Source organism: Cynocephalus volans, chromosome 4, assembly GCF_027409185.1.
Source record: "Cynocephalus volans isolate mCynVol1 chromosome 4, mCynVol1.pri, whole genome shotgun sequence".
Classification (NCBI taxonomy): domain Eukaryota; kingdom Metazoa; phylum Chordata; class Mammalia; order Dermoptera; family Cynocephalidae; genus Cynocephalus; species Cynocephalus volans.
Genome location: NC_084463.1, coordinates 155,024,994 through 155,045,195, shown reverse-complemented (window position 1 = coordinate 155,045,195; position 20,202 = coordinate 155,024,994). Strand labels below are relative to the sequence as shown.

At 39.6% G+C, this 20,202-nt stretch overlaps 4 non-coding genes and 1 pseudogene across 4 annotated transcripts; 2 read left to right on the top strand and 3 right to left on the bottom strand.

Annotated features, from left to right (window-relative positions):
* Nucleotides 1-1,284: 1,284 nt before the first annotated feature.
* Nucleotides 1,285-1,367, bottom strand: TRNAL-UAA (transfer RNA leucine (anticodon UAA)). Its single transcript has one exon. It is a non-coding gene; the product is annotated as a tRNA-Leu (tRNA).
* Nucleotides 1,368-1,757: 390 nt separating this feature from the next.
* Nucleotides 1,758-1,843, bottom strand: TRNAR-UCU (transfer RNA arginine (anticodon UCU)). Its single transcript is given in 2 exon segments — nucleotides 1,758-1,793; nucleotides 1,807-1,843. It is a non-coding gene; the product is annotated as a tRNA-Arg (tRNA).
* Nucleotides 1,844-2,088: 245 nt separating this feature from the next.
* TRNAV-UAC (transfer RNA valine (anticodon UAC)) lies at nucleotides 2,089-2,161 on the top strand. Its single transcript has one exon. It is a non-coding gene; the product is annotated as a tRNA-Val (tRNA).
* A 158-nt stretch (nucleotides 2,162-2,319) lies between these two features.
* TRNAV-UAC (transfer RNA valine (anticodon UAC)) lies at nucleotides 2,320-2,392 on the top strand. The gene has a single exon. It is a non-coding gene; the product is annotated as a tRNA-Val (tRNA).
* A 24-nt stretch (nucleotides 2,393-2,416) lies between these two features.
* On the bottom strand, nucleotides 2,417-19,311 carry LOC134376651 (olfactory receptor 4D11-like; annotated as a pseudogene).
* Nucleotides 19,312-20,202: the final 891 nt, after the last annotated feature.

Below are 20,202 nucleotides of genomic sequence, written 5' to 3'. Positions count from 1 at the left end.
CTTCTCACAACAGTGCCAGGAACACAGTGGCTGCTGAGCACAGCTTTGAATGAAGGAGCGCATGCAGATCTGTTTCCTATTCTCCCAGGACAGACCAGACTGACAAGTACCAAACAGACACCAAAAGTTTCAAACCCTATATAGTATACCAAGTGTTAATAGTGTGGCCCAGGCCTGCCTTGCATTGAGAAGTAACCGGAACTGTATTTCATTTAACACTCCATAGTACTTTTTTCCCTGCCCCCTGTGTCACATCTTGAAATGCCACCCTCTTCCCACTTTCTAACCCCCTTTGGTTTGGGAAGTTCTGGCTGATCCTTACATGCAGGGCTCAGGAGTTGCCTCTGAGATCCTCGCTTGATCCTCTCTATGAGGTTAGGAAGTGCGGGCTCTGTCCCTGTTGCTGTGTCCACCACAACCTACCTTACACATCTGTTTAATGAGTCTGTCTTCCCTCTTAGAGTGTTTCTGTTATGAGGACAGGAATTCTCTGTATATCCCCAATACCTGAGTCAGTGCCTAACTGTAAACGGAAATTTCAAAAACTGTCCTTGAATGAATGAATGGGTAACTTGCTGAGGGTCATTGGTCAGAGAGGGTTTCAGTGGAAAAGGAGCGGTAGAATTGGTCCTTGGAAGTTTTTGTCTGGCACAGAGAGGAGAGAGGAAGAACATTCCTGTCAAGGCAAATCATTTTCATAATCAAATGAAATAAATTTGTCCTGAAAGAGTTCTTTGCCACTGTATTGTGCGACCCTGTTTTATTTTTTTTATAGCACTATTGTCATCTGAAATTCTCCAATTTATTTGTCTGCTTGTTTATAAACCATCTCTTCCTTCTGTCAATTTGTCATGTAAGCACCACTGGGCAGTAAACTTGTTGGTAAGGACTTTGTCTTTTGTTGTTATTTTATGTGCGTGTGTATATATATTTTTTAAATCTCTGCATCCTCATAATCCGTGCTTAGAACAGTACTTAGCACATAGTAGGATCTCAAGGAATAACTTGACTAAGACTGTACGTTTTTACAGAGCAATGTGCCTCTCCCTCTCTCCCCCACAATTTAGTATAGTTTCATGAAGATATCTTTCTATTTTCCAAATTATCAATTCTTAAGTTTTCGTCATATTTTCTATGTGTGGCAAAAAGACATTTCAAAATGTCGTCGTCACTTAAGGACTCAGGCTGTACTGGTTACTATTATGATACTATTACGAGGACCCCTCAGATTACGAAACAGGGAAGAATTTGGAAAGGTTTCTGCTCAGAAAAGTAACCAACCTCTACCAGAAGTGGGGTTCGAACCCACGCGGATATTAATCCATTGGATCTTAAGTCCAACGCCTTAACCACTCGGCCATTCTGGTACTTAGTTGAGCAAGACCTTATTTTTAGGCAACTCGGGCAATACTGAGCGACTCTAAACTTCAGAAAAATTTCAAATTGATTTATGCCCGATGTAAAAGAAAGACATGGAAAAAGATCTTAGTAACTTTTACCATATCTTGCTAATTCCTTTATCTCCTCACCAGAAACTGGAGCCATATGAAAATGATTGGGTAAAGACTCGAATAGCAGGATTTCTAACCTTTAAGCCAGGGGACATGCTATGGAACTCGAATTACTTCCTTTTCAAAATGGGCGAGTCCGACTGGAAATTTTAAATCGTAAAGTTTTTTGTGTGTGTCCCCTCTTCCCACTTTCCATTCTCCTCCGCCTCACACTTTGCAAATTCCTCCCCGTTACCAAAATAAAAGCGACTCTGGTGGGACTCGAACCCACAACCTTTGAATGTCTCCACCTGTCTAGAAGTCCAATGCGCTATCCATTGCGCCACAGAGCCACGCACAAAGTTCCTCGCGCCGCATCCATCAGGACAGAAGGGTGAGTCCTGAAGGCGGTTTTCCCCTTCCTCCAAGTCGCTGTGGCGCTGTGTCGGGAGGAGAAGCATGGATGGCAGTGACACCGGAAACGTCTGAAAGTTTCTCTCCGGGCACGATCGCTTAATATCAAATCTCAATACCTTTTCCAAATGTTCCATTGTCTTTGTCCTGAGTTACTGAATTCTGGGGTGCTAAGCGTGCGTGCGGTTCCATAGTGTAGTGGTTATCACGTCTGCTTTACACGCAGAAGGTCCTGGGTTCGAGCCCCAGTGGAACCAGAGGGTGGCCTTATTTTTTCAGGGCTGCCCTGGATAGTCTGAAGTTCTTTGAAAATTTCTCTCCGTGCAGATTCCAAACATCATTACAATCTCTTGTCATAACGTTAATATGTCTTTGTGAGGAATTACTAAACTCGTGCGCAGAAGGCACGTGGGGGGGTTCCGTAGTGTAGCGGTTATCACGTCTGCTTTACACGCAGAAGGTCCTGGGTTCGAGCCCCAGTGGAACCACGCTGTGGTTAGTTTGCTTCTTTTTTAACGGTCGTTACATTTTACAACCAGATCTTGGATTTTGCTCCTGGAAGCTGAGACACGGTCTTTCTCCGGGGTCTCTGAGGCGCGTCCAGCCCTGCAGCACTGACACGGTTCCTTCCGACGCCCCACGCCGAGTCGCCGTCCGCGGCTGCCCCCGCGCGGCGTTTCTGCAGAGGTGCAAATCACTCTGCCTTGCCGGAGGCTGTGCGCGCCTATGCGCCTGCGCCCTCCCGACTTCCGGGTCAGCCCGTCCCGCTTCCGGGTGCTGGTCCTTCCCTTACCGCCTTCCTCTTCCTGAACCTCCTCCGACTGTCTTTAAAAGCCGTCACCGCGGAGCTGCGGAACATCTCGAAGGCCTCGCTCCTACTTTGTTGATGAACTCCAAGTCCACTTAGTTATTTAAATTAACATTACTTTTTGAAAAATTAATTTCATTTACAGGGTAAAGAGTTCAAAATGTCTCCATGTTCTACAGTGATGTCTCCCCCATCTTTCAACTGTGGGAAGTGTCTTTGGTGACCCTCCAGAAATATTCTAGTCACTCTGCAGTGTGAGTGAACATTTACTCTATAAGCTGCTTTATGCTTTTTGTACAAAAGGCAGCATGTCCTAGGGACTGCTCTCCTCCCACCAACAATATTCTGAAAATCTTTGTATTTCGTTCATAAGTTTTTGCTCATCCTTTCACTTCCAGTGTTTGGTTATATCAAAATTAGTCGGTGCCATTTGATGGGCAGTTAAATTGTATCCAGTCTTACAGGCAATGCCGTAGTGGATTTTTTTGTCTATTGGTTTTTGGGCAAGTCAATAGGTAGAATCATAATAGCAAAATCTTGAATAGACACTTCTTATATGGCTAGCATGAATCTCAGTGGACCCACATATGTTCATGATGACTGTTATTATCTATGCCATTTTACAGATAAGAGTAAGCACAGAGAGGGTTAAATAATCGCCCAGGGTTACACCACTGGACGGGGAGGGAACACAGTAACACCCCCAGTAAGCAGAGTATTGCCGTTTTGTCTTAGAAAATGAATTGCTGAGCATATGCACTTGTCTGTCGTTTCTGTGAACATCACTACTTTAAACTCCAGAGAGCTTGTAACAGATTACACTCCCACTAACATGAGAGTGCTTGCTTTTTCTCAGTGTCTCCCAAATGAAAAGTATTGATGGGCTTTTGAGTCTCTGAAAGGTGAAAATGTTTTAATTTATGTCTTTTATTGTGAGGTTGAGTGTTTTTCATGTGCTTTAAAGCTTCTTCTTTCTTCCTTCCCTCCCTGCCTCCCTACCTTCCTTCTTTCGAACTATCTCTTCACCTTTTGTTCAATTTTCATTACAGTGTGTTGTTAATGTTTTCTTATTGATCTTTAGGTGCTCTTTGTAGATTTAGATTTAGGATATGTTTTGCAAATGTACTTCCCAGACTTACTATTTACCTTTTGATTATATTTTTGATATTCTGTACTATGCAGAAATTTTAAAAAAATTGTATAGTCAAATTCATCATCTTTTTTTAAAATTATTTTTTGAGGTGGAAGGGCTTTTAAAATTTCCTGCTTAGAAAATACTTCCCCATTTTAAAATTATGTTCCAAAAATTATGCTATGTTTTCTCTTGATTATTATTTAGTTAAAATTTTTCTAATGTTTAAGTCTTTAGGCCATATGAAATTTTTATAACTGGGTAAGCCTTGAGATAGGGAAGATGGACTTCTGAAAAACGATTTTATAAAGCACTCTGGAGGACTGAGGTGTGTGTGTGTGTAGATCTGTCAGCTTGGTAAAATCACACAGATTCCAGAAGTTAAACGGGTTGTTCTTGTTAAATGTTCCTCAATGTCTTTTCATTAGAACTTTCCAGAAGCTCTGCTGACTTAGGCTTTCCTGCTTGTACTCCTTGGGCTCATGTAAAACCCATTCCTCTTGCTTTTCTGTGTTCTGTAGGTTGGGTTAGGTCCCGTCTCACAAAAGGAACCGTGTGGTGTAGCCTGTAGAGATTCAACATAGAGACTGGAGCCAAACTGGGGTTCAATGTCTGGCTCTCTTCTCTCGGTTGTGTGACCTTAGCACAGTACATAACAAATCTGGGCCATATAACCTTGGCCTAGTTGCTTCACTGCTGTGTGCCAGTTTTCTCCTCTGTAAAATGGGGATAATAGCTCACATGATTCTTGAAAAGAATTAGTGAATTGCTACATGTATCTATGTCAAATAACCTGCACATAGTGAACACTGAGTAAATGTCATCTATTATTATTATTGTTGTTTTGGCAGACAATATGGCTTTTCCTTAGGGACATTTTTAGAAAATACTAAGTGCTGAGCATAGCAAATCTCAGTTTCCTAGGCCTCTCCTCTTGGCTCATAGATAGTTGTCTTCTCCTTATGTCTTTTCACATTGTCTTTCCTTTATGTGCATCTCTGTGTCCAAATTTCCCCTTTTTGTGAGGACATCAATTATCAGGGCCCACCTTAGTGACTGCATTTTAACTTGATTACCTTTGTAAAGATCGTGTCTCCAAATAGGGCACATTCTGAGGTACGGGGAGTTGGGACTTCAACATATGAAATTTGGGGGAACACAATTCAATCCATAGTGTAAGTTGTCCAAAACTGAACATGCAATTTTGCCCCCAAACATGGGATCGTTCAGAATTTCCCTTCTTGGAGAATGGTATCATTGCCTACCCACCACACCAAGCAGCTATCCTGTTTCTCCCTCTCCCACCATTCACACAGTCACCAGAGCCTGCAGAATCTTTTATCTATAACCACTTCTTCTCCTTCTGCTACATAATTGAGGTCTCTTTCATCTGTTCCCTGGACTGCCAATCGTGTCCCTGTTTCCAGTCTTGCAGTACTACAGTCTATGCTTCATGAAGTGACCAGAGTGTCTTCTCTAAAATGTGAATGTCATGGCCCCACTCCCCTTACCTTCAAAAGCCCTCTGAGACTTGGTCTCCCTTTCCAGCCTGTCTGTTGCCTCATTTCCTCCTGACCCTGGTGCCCCAGCCCTCGGTGCCTTTCTGGTGTTCTTCTCTTCCTCCTCCTCACTGTCATCTTTAAAGACCAATTATTCCCCGTTCATGACAGCTTCAACACAACTTTTTCTGTAATGCTTTCTTGACTTTAGCCCCAGCATCAGTAGAACTGATCACTCCTTCCCTCAAGGCCTCAATTTTGTGATGTTAAGGCCCATGACATTAGGGTATCTTGCTGTTTGTTTTTATATCTTTCCCTCCTACCCCATCCCCTGGTATTGTTAAAGAAAAATATTATTCTGGCACTTGTTAAAATGGTAAGGAGAACTTTACTCAGGACTATTGCAGTGGGTGTCAAGATTATTGAAATAGGGAAAACAGATTGGCTCAACTCTGAGTGTGAAGACAGCTGGGGATATTTATACAAAGAAGCAAATGGGGGCGGGGGTGCTGTTCAGGGGCTGGAATATTACTAAGAGTAGACATCAAGGGGAAGGGGATTTTTCCTAAATTGACTTAAAAGGATGATTAAGTTTATGATCCATAAACTAAAAAAGTTAGTAAATTTGACCTTATCAAAATTAAAAACTTCTGGGGCCGAGCCTGTGGCGCACTTGGTAGAGTGCTGCGCTGGCAGCGTGGCGACGCTCCCGCCGCGGGTTCGGATCCTATATAGGACTGACCGGTGCACTCACTGGCTGAGTGCCGGTCACGAAAAAACGACAAAAAAAAAAAAAAAAAAAAAAAAAAAAAATTAAAAACTTCTGCTCCCTCTGAAAACACTGCTAAAGGAAAAGACAAGTCACAGATTATTAACTCTTACCATGGAATGATAACCCCCCCCCAAACAATCCAATAAAAAAGGACATAAATCTAAACAGACAGTTTATCAAGGAAGATCTACAGATGGCAAATAAGACCATAAAAAGATGCTCAACATTATTAGTCACTAGAAAAATACACACTAAACCATAGAATATGCATTTTTCTCAGCAGCACCTGGAACATGCTCTAGAATAGACCATATGTTAGGTCACAAAACAAGTCTCAATGTATTTAAAAAATAGAAATCATATCAACTACCTTCTCTTGAGCACAATAGAATAAAAGTAGAAAGCAAGAACAAAAGGGACACTAGAAACTATATGAATACATGGAAATTAAACAACATGCTCTTAAACAAGAAATCGGTCAAAGAAGATAAAAAAGGAAGTTAAAAAATTACTGGAGGCAAATGAAAATAAAAACACAACCTGCCAGAACCTATGGGATATAGCAAAAGCAGTTCTAAGAGAGAAGTTTATAGCAACAAATTCCTACATCAAAAAAAGAAGAAAAACTTTAAACAACCTAACATTATTCCTCAAGGAGCTGGAAAAACACAAACAAATCAAACCCCAAATCAGTAAAAGGAGAGAAATAACAAAGATCAGAGCAGAAATAAATGAATTAGAGATTTAAAAAAAACCCAAACAAATAACAAAAAAATACAAAATATTGATGAAACAAAGACTTGGTTTTTTGAAAAGATAATCAAAATCAATAAACCTTTAGCTAGACTAATGAAGAAAAAGAGGACAAATAAAGAAAACCAGAAATGAAAAAGAAGACATTACAACTGATACCACAGATATACAACGAATCATATAAGAGATTACAATGAACAACTATATGCAAACAAACTTGAAAACCTTGAAGAAGTGGATAAACTTTTGGACACATACAACTTACCAAGGTTGAATCATGAAGAACTAGAAAACCTAAATGGATAACAAATAACTAATGAGATTGAAGCAGTGATAAAAAGTCTCCTAACAAAGAAAACCCCAGGACCTGATAGCAGCACTGCCAATTTCTACCAAATATTTAAAGAAGAACTAATACCAGTTCTTTTCAAACTGTTCCAAAAAATTGAAGAGGAGGGAGTACTTGCATACTCATTCTACAAGGCCAACATAAACCTTATGTCCAAACCAGAAAAAGACACAATGACAACAAAAAAGAAAACAACAGACCACTATCCCTAATGAATGTAGATGCAAAGATGCTCAAAAAATACTAGCAAACAGTCTAACAACACATTTAAAAGATCACTCGCCATGATCAAGTGGGATTCATCTTAGGGATGCAAGGATAGTTTAACACATGCAAATCAATAAATGTGATACATCACATAAACAGGATGGAAAAAAAAAACATGATCATTTCAATAGATGCAGAGAAAGCATATGATAAAATCCAACACCCTTTGTGATAAAAAACACTCAACAAATTAAGTATGAAAGGAATGAACCTCAACATAATAAAAGGCCATATATGACAAACCCACAGCTAATATCATACTGAAAGGACAAAAATTGGAGGATTTTCCTCAAGATCAGGAATACGACAAGGATGCCCACTTTTCCCACTCTTATTCAACATAGTACTAGAAGTTCTAGAAAGTGCAATAAGGCAAGAAGGAGAAATAAAGGGCATCCAAATTGGAAAGAAGGAAGTGAAACTGTCCTTGTTAGCAGATGAGATGATCCTATGCAAAGAAAACCCTAAAGATGCCACCAAAAATTGCTAGAAGTAATAAATGAATTCAGTCTAGTGACAGAATACAAAATCAACACACAAAAATCAATAGCTTTCTTATATGGCAATAATGAAATAGCTGAAGAAGAAATCAAGAAATTAATCCCATTCACAAGAGCTATCAAAAAAAAAAAAAAAAAAAAAAAAGAAAAGAAAAGAAAAAAGAAAAAAGAAAAACGAAATACCTAGAAGTAAATTTAACTAAGGAGGTGAAAGACTACAATGAAAACTATAAACCATTCGTAAAAAAAATTGAAGAGCAAACAAGTGGAATGATATCCGTGTTCTTGGATTGGAAGAATTAACACGATTAAAACAATCATATTACTCAAAGCAATCTACACATTCAACGCAATCCCTATCAAAATACCAATCACATTTTTCACAGAAATAGGAAAAACGATCTTAAAATTTGTATGGAACCACAAAAAACCCCTTATAGCTAAAGCAATCTTGAACAAAAAGAACAAAGTGGGAAGCATCACACTTCTTGACTTAAAATATATTATAAAGCTTTAGTAACTACCACAGCATGGTACTGGCATAAAAATAGACAGACCAACAGAACAGAATAGAGAGCCTAGAAATAAACCCATGCACTTAACAGCCTACTGATTTTTGACAAAGGTGCCAAGAATATATGGTGGGGAAAGGACAGCCTCTTAAATACATGGGCTGGGGAAACTGGATATCCACATACAGAAGATTGAAAGTAGTCCCTTGTCTCTCACCATACGCAAAAATCAACTCAAAATGAGTTAAAGACCTAAATTTAAGTCTCAAAACTATAAAACTGCTAGAATAAAACATAGGGGAAACACTACACGAAATGGGAGTGGGGATTGCTTTTTTAAGTGAAATCACAAAGGCACAGGCAACTAAAGCAAAAATACAAGAATGGGACTTCATCAAACTAAAAAGCTTCTGTGCAGCAAAGGACAAAGTGAAGAAACAATCTACTGAATGGGACTAAGTGTTTGCAAGGTACACATCAGACAAGGGGCTAATATCCAGAATATACAAGGAACTCAAACAATTCAACAGCCAAAAACCAAATAACCCAATTAAAAAATGGGCAAAGGACCTGAACAGACATTTCTCAAAAGAAGACATACAAATGGTCAACAAGCACATGAAAAATGTTCAAAATCACTAGTGATCAGGAAAGTGCAAATTAAAACCTCAGTGAGCTTTCACCTCAACCAGTTAGAATTGCTATTATCAATAAGACAGGAAATAGCCAGTGCTGGTGAGGATGTGGAGAAAAGGGAGCTCTCCTACATTGCTGGTGAGAATGTTAATTGGTACAGACATTGTGGAAAATAGTATGGAGGTTCCTCGGAGGACTAAAAATAGATCTACCTTACAACCCAGGTAACCCACTACTGGGTATTTACCAAAAGAAAATGAAATCAATGTATCAAAAAGACACCTGCATCCCCATGTTCATTGCTGCACTATTCACAATAGCCGAGAGATGGAATTGACATATTGCCCATGAATAGATGAATGGATTAAAAAAAACTCTGCTATATATACACAATTGGATACTATTAGTCTATAAAAAGAAATGATATACTATCATTTGCAGCAACATGGATGAAATTAGAAGCCATCATGTTAAGTGAAGTAAGTCAGGCACAGAAAGACAAATACCACACGATCTCACTCATATGTACAATCTAAAAAACAAACAAAAAATGTGGTTCTCATAGAATGATGATTACCAGAGGCCAGGCAGGGAGGGGTGGGAGTGGGGGAGGAGAAGTGGTGGACTAATGGTACAAAACTTTTCCATCTAACCTAAGTGAATCATTGTGCAGTATGAATGTAATGAAATAACACACTGTACAAAATATGTATAGGTAAATGTTAAAAACAAAGTGCACTAAAATTACAATAAAATACCACTATACATCTGCTAGAATAGTTAAAACACAAAAACAAAAACAAAATTAATACCAAGTGCTGGCAAGGATGTGGAGTAACTAACACTCATATACATTGCTTGTGGGAATGCAAATGGCACGGTCACTTAGGAAAAGAGTTTAGAAGTTTCTTATAAAAGTAAAAACACTACCACTAGAGGTGGACCCAGCACTTCACTTCTAGGTATTTATCCAAGAGAAATGAAAGCACGTGTTTATGCAAAGATCTGTTGTAAATGTTTATGTCGACTCTATGATTTCCAAAAACTGGAAACAAACCAAAAGTCATCAACAGGTGAATAGATAAATAAACGGTGGTACAGCCATGCAATTGAATACTACTCAACAATAAAAAGGAGTGAATTTTTGACATTTGCAACAACATGGATTAACTTCAAAAACATTATGTTAAGTGAAATAAGCCATATACACAAAGCTATGAGCTATATGATTGCATTCATATGACTTTCTGGAAAAGGGAAAGCCGTAGGCACAGAAGACAGATCAATGATTGCCTTCTGGAAGCCTGACAACATGCACCTCATCCTGGCTATGACCAGCAGGATTTGACATAATGACTGTATTGGTCATGGTTCTCCACTGGCCCTGGAGTGTGTATGATGCCCTAGGAGAACTGCACCAGAAGCACCTCAGGGAAATGACTACAGAGCGTAAGAGCTCATGTGTAAAGCAGTTTCTATTCCTGTTTGTTGCTTTTTTTTGGCGGCTGGTTGGCACAGGGATCTGAACCCATGACCTTGGTGTGATAAGGCTGTACTCTAGCCAACTGAGCTAACTAGCCAGCCCAAGAAGTTTGTATTCCTAAGAAACAGATCTGAAGTTTTTGGGAGAGAATACAAATGTGATAGAGTTTAGAAGTTTCATATCCGGAAATAAAAATCTTAAATTATTAAACGTCTGTCAAAGGGAGAAACACGGAAAAGGAATGGCTCCCTCTAGTGGTAAGAAGAAATACAAACCATTTTACTCAGTAGACACCACTCATACAAGAGAAAACGTTTTAGAAATTCAGCCTCCCAGTGTGGGAGATGTTGTACAATTTAGCAAAAATTTAAATGATCCTGTATCGGAATATGTAAGTAAAAAGATTGTTGTCAAGCAACACATTTTTATCTTGAAAATGAAGGAACTCTTTTCATGGGAAATGTATTTTTATTTTTATTTTTAAAATTATTAATTCATTAATTAATATTTATTTTTATTTTTTATTTAGCATTCTCAGCAACATGGGTGGACTTCGGGAAAATTATATTAAGTGAAATAATCCAGGCACAAAAAGAGAAAATACTGCATGTTCTCACTTATTTGTGAGAGCTAATAAAAATAAATAAATAAATACACAAACAAACGTGGAGAAGAAGACACAACAATCACAATAATTCCTTGAACTTACTAAGACAAGTGAACAGACATGATGTTGACGTGGGGAAGCGGGGAGAGAGGGAGGAAAAGGAGGAATTGGTAAAGGGACACGAAAATCAACTACGTGGAAATGTATTTTTATATGTACTGTTTATATGCAAAGTACTGTAGTTTTGAGAATCCAGTACGTGTGTTTACCCTGGGATAGTTTTAAAGTGAAAAATTTATATATGGGTCTAGATGGTTAACTCAGTTGGTTAGAACATGGTGTTGTAACATACATCAAGGTCAAGGGTTCAGATCCCTATACTGGTCAGTTGCCAAAAAAAAAAAGAAAGTATGTGCATATTTTAAAAATTAAATATATTCTATATATGTTCTCATATAATGTATATATGTAAAAATGAACATATCTACACAGAACCCATATATGTGTATATACATACACACACGGGTACTTAAGAAAGTTGTTTAAAAAATAAAATTAAAATAATATGAATCTTTCCATAAACTTTTTGAGGTACCCTCATATATATATACCTCCTTGGGTCAAAGAGAAGTTTGAATTGTTTTTGAAATTTTAGTTACATGGGTAAATAGATACAAAATTCAAGGATGAGTCAGAAGTGTAATAAATGATTTTAATTCTAAGAAATAACAACCACTAGAAAGAAGAAAATACAGATTTTTTTTTTTTTTTTTTTTGTGTGACCAGTAAGGGGATCACAACCCTTGGCTTGGCGTCGCCTGTGCTGCGCTCAGCCAGTGAGCGCACTGGCCATCCCTATATAGGATCCAAACCCGCGGCAGGAGTGCTGCTGCGCTCCCAGTGCCGCACTCTCCCGAGTGAGCCACGGGTTGGCGAAAATGCAGATTTTAAAAAGATCTTTCAATTGTTGTAAAGCAGCCATATGCCCAGGATCAGACTTAAGCAAATGTGACTTCTGTCAACAGTGTCTCTGTGCTTTGCCTCCTGAAAAGTTTCATCCTTCTGGGGTCCCTCAGCAAGGACACCCCAGCCTTAGATTTAGATTTACCCCCATCAGGTCCATCCACTGAAGCTTTCCTTTTCTACATCTCCTTCACTCTGGGATTTTTGTTTGTTTGTTTTGGTGACTGGCAGGCACAGGGATTGAACCCTCGACCTTGGTGTTAGCAGCACCATTCTGTAATCAACTGAGTTAACTGGCCAGCCTCCCTTCACTCTGGGTTGACACCTGGGGCCTTCCACAAGTCACCTAGACCATCTGAAATTAATCCTTTGGGAAGTACTACTGAGAATGAATTTAGAGATTACTCCTTCCACTAACACCATGTATGCTCAGTGTCATAACCTTCTGCAGCTGTATCTAGTTTGTGAAATTGTGGCATTTTACCTAGCATGTCTTACATGAACTGTGTCTAATTTATGAAACATTCGAAGAGCAGGAATTTCATGCCAGCACCAGGGGAGAAGCAGTACGCAGTGATATAGCTGGTTAGACAGACCATGTTTTAGAGCAGCTTTCCCTTGCTTGTGTTTTATCCTAAACCACACTATGCAAATGTCTCCTCACTTCCCTTAAATTATTCCAACCGCATGCACATAACAGATTGCATGGGAGAGAAGGCTGGGATGTTGCAGATTAATCAATGTATCCAGTCGAAAGTTTAGTTGATAATGTACGGGCCAGCTGCCACCCCCCCCAAAATTTAGTTAATTACCAATTTCAACTATTTGCTTGACAAATAGGTTACCAGAAAACTAACTGGAATTTAATCTTGTTTTTATTCCCTTAGATTAAAGAGCAGTTGCCAAAGAGCATGCTAAAAAGAAGAATGAGGAGGAATTTGGAATGGACTGATTTGTAATCTTCTCACTAATCAGTCCCTGAAGGATGAAAAATCAGTTTTTTCCTCAAGCCTTTGCTTCTTGTGAGTCAGGCATGTTTTAGAGATGTGGGCAGGACAGGATTCCTTTCTCCCTGGAGGGCTGCTCAGGATGCCTATAAAGAGACATTGAGATTCTTAGAAGGACCTGATGTCCTGCGGTCTGTATTCTTTGGTTAGGTGAGGACAATGAAGTGCCTTCCATGACACTACAATACAGGAGAAATTTTTTATAGATGGGCTTGTTTTAGACTCCACCAAGTCCTATGTGAAGCAGCAGAAGAAGTAAAACATGCACTTTGCTGAGGGGCAGATATCTCAGATCTAGCCTTGCCTCTGCCGTTAATTACCTGGGAAAGCTTTGATGAAACATGAAGCTTCACTAAGCTTCTGCAAAGGAAATCCACAGGCTTCCTTAGAAAAATGGAACCTGAGCCCCCCAAGATTACCAATGGAAAACGTATTTCCACATAGGGAGAGGTGGCTAGATTCTACAGACTTGACTCCTGGTCCCTGGAGCTCATTTTACTCATTATCGCTTGGGCAACAAATGGTATGGCCATGACTCAAGAATTGAGAGATAATATCCTCTTAGATTCCATTTTCTCCCCTGTAAAATGAAGTGTTTAAGTGACATAAGCATTAGACCACCTTTAATTGCTGAGAATTTACAGGTCTGAGACTAAGTTGCCATCAACCTCACTATGAGAAAACCTTGCAGAGACGATTGTCTCTGGAGAACCTTGGGAGAGGACTCAGCTGTAGGACAAATATAAATCTTTGGCCTCAAGATGGTCTATTGATTGGGGCCTCTACTGTGGTATGAGAAAGTATTTTTCAGTTCTGACTTTCCAGTCTGGACTGTATAGCATCTTTTCCTTTTCAGAAGGTCCAAGTCTGTTCTTCAATCTCCTCATGGCTGATATCATCTCCTGGTTCCTTAGAGTGTAGACAATGAGGTTCAGGACAGGGACAATGACCATGAAAGTGGTGGAGACAGCTCTGTCCATGGGGAGGGCAGTGAAGGGCTGGGCATAGACATAGAAGCAGGGCACAAAACATAGGGTCACCACAGCGATGTGGGAGGTGCAGGTGGAGATGGCTTTCCTCATTCCTTCCCTTGCCTGAGGCCTCAGCATCATCAAGATGACTGTGTAGGACACAAGGAGGAAGATGAACCACAGTGTGGAGATCAAGCCATTACTGGAAATCATCAAGACCTCAAAAGCAAAAGTGTCAGTACAGGTGAGTTTGAGGACCTGGGGGACATCACAGTAGAAGCCATCAACAACGTTAGGTACACAGAACAGGACTGTGAGCATCAAGAAAATCTGGACAATGGAGTGGACAAAGCCCCCCACCCAGGTGGCCACAATGAGGGCCGGGCATCGCCCCCTACTCATGATGGTCACATGGCGCAGGGGCTTGGAGATGGCCACATAGCGATCAAACGTCATCACACAGAGAGAAAACATATCTGTGCCATCGAGGAGATGAAAGGATCTGCGTGAAGCAACCACTGAAGGACGTGGTATTTCTCCCTGAGAGAAGGTCAACTAGGACCTTCAGAGCAGTGATGGAGAAGAAGCAGATGTCCAAGACAGAGAGATTGCGGAGCAGGAAGTACATGGGGTGTGAGGGCAGGACTCACAGGTCACAGTGACCCTGATGAGGAGGTTTCCCAGCAGAGTTGCTGTATCACCAAACAGAAGAGAAGAAATAAGACCAAGCTGAGCTCTCGGGACTGGGTCAGACCTTGAAAAATAAATACTTTCACCCTGGTGTAATTTCCCTACTCCAATAAATCATGTTTCTTCTTCTTTAACCACCTGGAGAGAAAGAACTTTTGTTATAGAAAGCACATCATTAAAAACAGAAGGAATGTGAGTCATGCTTTGGGAGTTATTTTTTAGGGTTATTCCCTTTTGAGCGAGGATGCCCACACTTCAGTGAACTGTCCCCAATGGATGAAGTTTCTTGAGTCCTCTCAGAGCACACCAAAGAGTGGGTTTCCAACAGTGTAATCGAAGCACATAAATCAGTATGTTCACAAAATTCTTATTAAAAAATTTCATGATAGCAAAATTTCATGTATTCTACATCCCTCTTGAAAATTCACAAAGTTCTCAGGGAAGTAAAGAGACTTTTTAATTTAACCTGGTTTCACCACTAACCACGTTTCCCCACCTCATGTAGCTCCAGTTAACATTTCACAGATCTAGTGTTCCATACATTATCTGGGAAATGCCGGAAAAAATGCACTTTTATGCTTTTCCTGTAAAGTGTATATTTTTGAAATAATTGCACCTATAATCAAATCTAGCATTTAAAAAGTTGGTAAGTTCCATACAATGAAATATTATTTAGTGATAATAGCAATGAGCACTTAAGCCATGAAAAGACATAGATGAATCTTAAATGCCTAGTGCTGAGTGAAAGGAGCCAGTGTGAACGGTACATATGTGTGATTCCACGTATGGTACATTCTGAAAAAGGCAAAAGTATGGGGACAGGTAGGGACTGAGGCAGGAAATGGACGAACAGGTGGAACACGGGATTTTTAGGACAGTGACTCTATTCTGTATGATACTGTAATTGTGGATACACTACATTATACATTTACCAAAACCTGTAGAAATACACAACACAAAGAGTGAACCCTAATATTAACTTTAGTTAATAATGATGTATTAATTTTGGTCCACCAATTGTTAACTAATGTACTATACTAATTAAAGATGTTAAAAATGAGGAAACTGTGGTGGGGAGGGGAGGGAGAATATATGGGAATTGTCTATACTTTTTGTTTAATTTTTCTGTAAACTTAAAACTGCTTTAAGAAATAAAATCTATTAATTTTCAAAAAAGCAGATATGTTAAAGGATAAAACACTTTAGAGCATAATGTAAAGAAACACATTCTTTTTGAAACTTTTATTACCAAACTTCACTTTCTATAAATCTTAATTCAACTCTTTTCCCCCTGCTTCCCACTTTGTTTTATACAGAACGTTTAAAATAAGTACTACATTGGGTGTCGACAAGCATCTGGATATCATGGTTTTTTCAACTGTTTAAATGAAATTGCCCCTTGCAGTTTCCTTTTTCTTTTTTTTAAATCAGCTTTGTTGAGATGTAACTTACATATAATAAACTGCACATATTTAAAGGGTGCAATTTGATGAATATTGACACATATATGTTTATGTCTGTAAAATTGTCATCACAGTTAGGACAATAAACACCCCTCCACTTCCTCCCAAATTTCCTCATGCTCTTGAGAACTGCCGAACTCTCAGCACATAACTCTGTCTAAACCCTGCACTAGACTAAACACTCGCATGGCTTCTAGCAGCATAAAGCCATGTCCCTGGGATGACCGCAGCCCCCCATTAAAATACTCACCTGAGAAAGCTCAATGCTGCCAGGAGAATTTACTGCTCCACCCAAACCCTGATGATAGGCCCCTGACCTCCCTTTCTTAGAGCATTTATTAAAAAGGGCTTATGATTCTGAGTATGTATAAACACAGAAGTGACTTTCACAAGGACCTGAGAGCCATTCCTTGGAGACAAATGTAATCATTAGGAGGGAGAGGGTCTCTGTCTGCTCGTCTCTGAGGGAGGACAGAATCCTAACCTTGATAATGGCTAGCCAGCAGACACAGCTGGCTTTGTTGAGTTCACAGTGACCAACCTTTTGTACTTTTCCACTTCTCTGACTCTCCTGAGCCTCTCTCCTGTCCCTCATTCTCCCATTAAAATGCCCAAATCACCTCTGCTGAAAAGCAGAAGTGAGCTCCGCTCTTTCCGTTACTGTCAGTAGTAACTTGATAAAATCTGTTTCATTGCTTTATCTCATGTCCAGCTGTGTCTAACTTTGGCACAACTTTGTACTCCCTCCTTCTAAATTGTACCCATATTGAGGCCAACATCGGGTCCTGCTGTTAACCACTTGGCTCCCAAATCTCGCCGTCCTTCACCTCTCATTTCCTCTTCAGAACAGAACCTCTTCTTAGCTAACTTTCCTCCTATGCTCTTTCCTTTGAAGCCTGTATCAGTCTGTTTCTGTTGCTTATAACAAGAATACCTGAAACTGAGTAATTTGCTAAGAAACAATATTTATTGCTTATGGTTTCACAGGCTGGGAAGTCCAAAGTCCAGAGAAAATATCTGGTGAGGGCCTTTTCTTGATGCTAACTCTACAGCGATGCAGGTTATCACAGGGTGAAATGATAGAAGCAGAGAGAGAGAGAGAAAGAGAGAGTACCTCTCACACGGTCTCCTTTAAGAGCCATCAGAACCATGCCCATGACCACCCATCAATGGATTAATCCATTTACAAGGACACAGTCCTCACAATCTAATCACCTCATTAAGGCCCCATCTTTCAATTACCATATTAGGATTTTTCACCCTCTTAATACTGTCAGTGGGGATTAAACTTCTTTTTTTCTTTCTTTCTTTTTTTTAAAAGATGACTGGTAAGGGGATCTTAACCCTTGACTTGGTGTTGTCAGCACCACACTCTCCCAAGTGAGCCAACTGGCCATCCCTATATAGGGATCCAAACCCATGGCCTTGGTGTTATCAGCACCACACTCTGCCAAGTGAGCCACGGGCCAGCCCTGGGGTTAAACTTTAATATGTAAAACTGGGGGAGTGCAATTCAATCCATATCAAAGTCCAAGTAATACAAGGATAATTTTCTAGGCTTACTCCCAATTATCTACTAATCCATCAATAACTAAGAGGATTTCATCACTTTCGAACATTTTTATTATTCATTTATTTATTTAAAAAAAATAATTGAGTCATAATTGATTATATATATTTTTTGGGTTCAATGTTCAATGTACTAATCCATCAATAACTAAAAGGATTTCATCACTTTCACACATTTTTAGTTTTTAAAAGGGCCAAGTATTTTCTTCAGAGTAAATATTTTCAAAGTCTTTTTTTTTCAAAAAAAAGAAAAAAATCCCAAAAACAGAACATGTGCAGTTTTCTAGATAATGCATAGATGTTATTTGTTTTTGTTTTGCTTTTATTTTAAACTATAACAGGAAGTAACATTGTATAGAGAAAAGATACCAGCTTGGTGTCTTTCAATGCCAGCCTCTGTGCCTTTCTGGAGCAATGGTGGAGTCTTTAAAAGCACTTATACTCCAGTATGTTCAGTCTTTCATCAGTGAAATGGGAGCACTTGCTACCTCAAGTGTTTTTGAAAGTAGGCCCGTTCTGCACTGCATGTAACAATATTAAACAGACCCACTGATTTAGGTGATTTCTAGGACTTTGGAGCTTTAATACTTAATTGTTTTCAATAATGTTGACCCTAATTGTCTTGTGACTAGGCAGGATTGTATTCTGTCCATTGCCTGCAGTTAACCAACAGTTAACCTCAATTAGCCAGAATTTGTTTCCTGACATTTAACTTTAAACTGACACGTAGTGGCAAGAAAAACTGCTGAGATCAAGAATTTACAGGGGCAGTTTAGTGCAGTGGTTAAGTAAACGAGCTTTGCCACCCAGACCCTAGAAGTATACCAGATGTTCTTCAGTAAATGTTAGCTGTTTTTATTTCACCCTGAATTCTAACATAAATATCTCATACCTTCTGAGTCTACCTCTGCACTACTGTGTAGTAGGCACTAATACTTAGAACATTACCCTGAGACTTTGCAGGAATTTTGCATAAGTTATCTATGGCTGCGCAACTAATGACACCAGACTTAGTGGCTTAAAACAATAAAAATTGGTTTTTTCAGTTTCCAAAGATGAGGAAAGCCGGAACAGCTTAGTTGGTTGGTTCTGGCTCACGATCTCTCATGAGATTGCAGATGAAATGTCAGTCAGGTCTACAGTCATCTTGTGGCTTGACCACACTGAAGGATTCATGTCCAAGGCCATTAATGTGGATCCTGGTAATAGTCCTCAGATCCTCACCATGTGGGTGGGCCTCTCCAAGGGGCTCTTCACAACTGGCTTCCCCCAGAACAGATGATCTGAATGAGAGAGAAAATGCCCAAGACAGAAGCCTCAGTGACTTTTATAACCTAATCTCAGAAATGATTCACCATCCTTCGGGTGGTATTCTGTTGGCCACACAGAGTAACCCTGGTTGACCATGGATGGAAGAGAACATCATGTTGTGAATATGAGGAGACGGGGATCACTGGAGGCTGGCTGCCAAAAATACCCAAAATGCCTAAGTACCCAAAATAAGCTTCAGAAGCACAGGCTCTGGAATCAGACCTTGAGTTCAAAGCCTGGTCTCACTACTTATTGTTTGTGTGACCTCAGGCAAGTTATTTGTCCTTGTCTCAGTTTATTCATTTATGGATGAGGATCATAATCACACCTACGCTCCAGGGTTGCTGGGGGATAAAATAAGATAATGGATGTGAAGCACGTATTCTAGGTGCCTGGTGCACAGTAAGCTCTCAGTAAATGCTCTCTATTGTTATTATTGTTACTTATTTTGCTGTATTTACTAAAGCAGAAAAGTGAAAGAATGTGCTTAAGGAAGATTTTTAGCAGAGTGTAGAAAGAAGGAAGGTCTTTGGTAGCTTGGGATTAGCTGTAACAGAGAATTAGAAATTCCCACAGGTAAAGAAGGAGCAAGCAGATTGAACACTCTCAGTTTTTGGCACCTTGGATCACTGCTGAGGGCTCTCATCCCCAGGGGCTTCTTTTTTTAAAAAATTTAATTTAATTTTATTTTGTCGATATACAATGTGGTTGATTATTGTGGCCCATTACCAAAACCTCCCTCCCTCCTCCCTCTCCCCCCTCCCTCCCAACAATGTCCTTTCTGTTTGCTTGTCCTATCAACTTCAAGGAATTGTAATTGTTATGTCTCCCCCCCCCGATTTTTTAGTTCTTACACAGCTAATTACTATATGATATTCTTGTAAATATATCCCGGAACACATGTACTCAGTTTGAAAAATAAAATAAAATGGGATGAAGGACACCTTTCAGCTGGTAACATAAAAATACAAATAACAAAAAATACCATATAACTCCAGTTAAAATG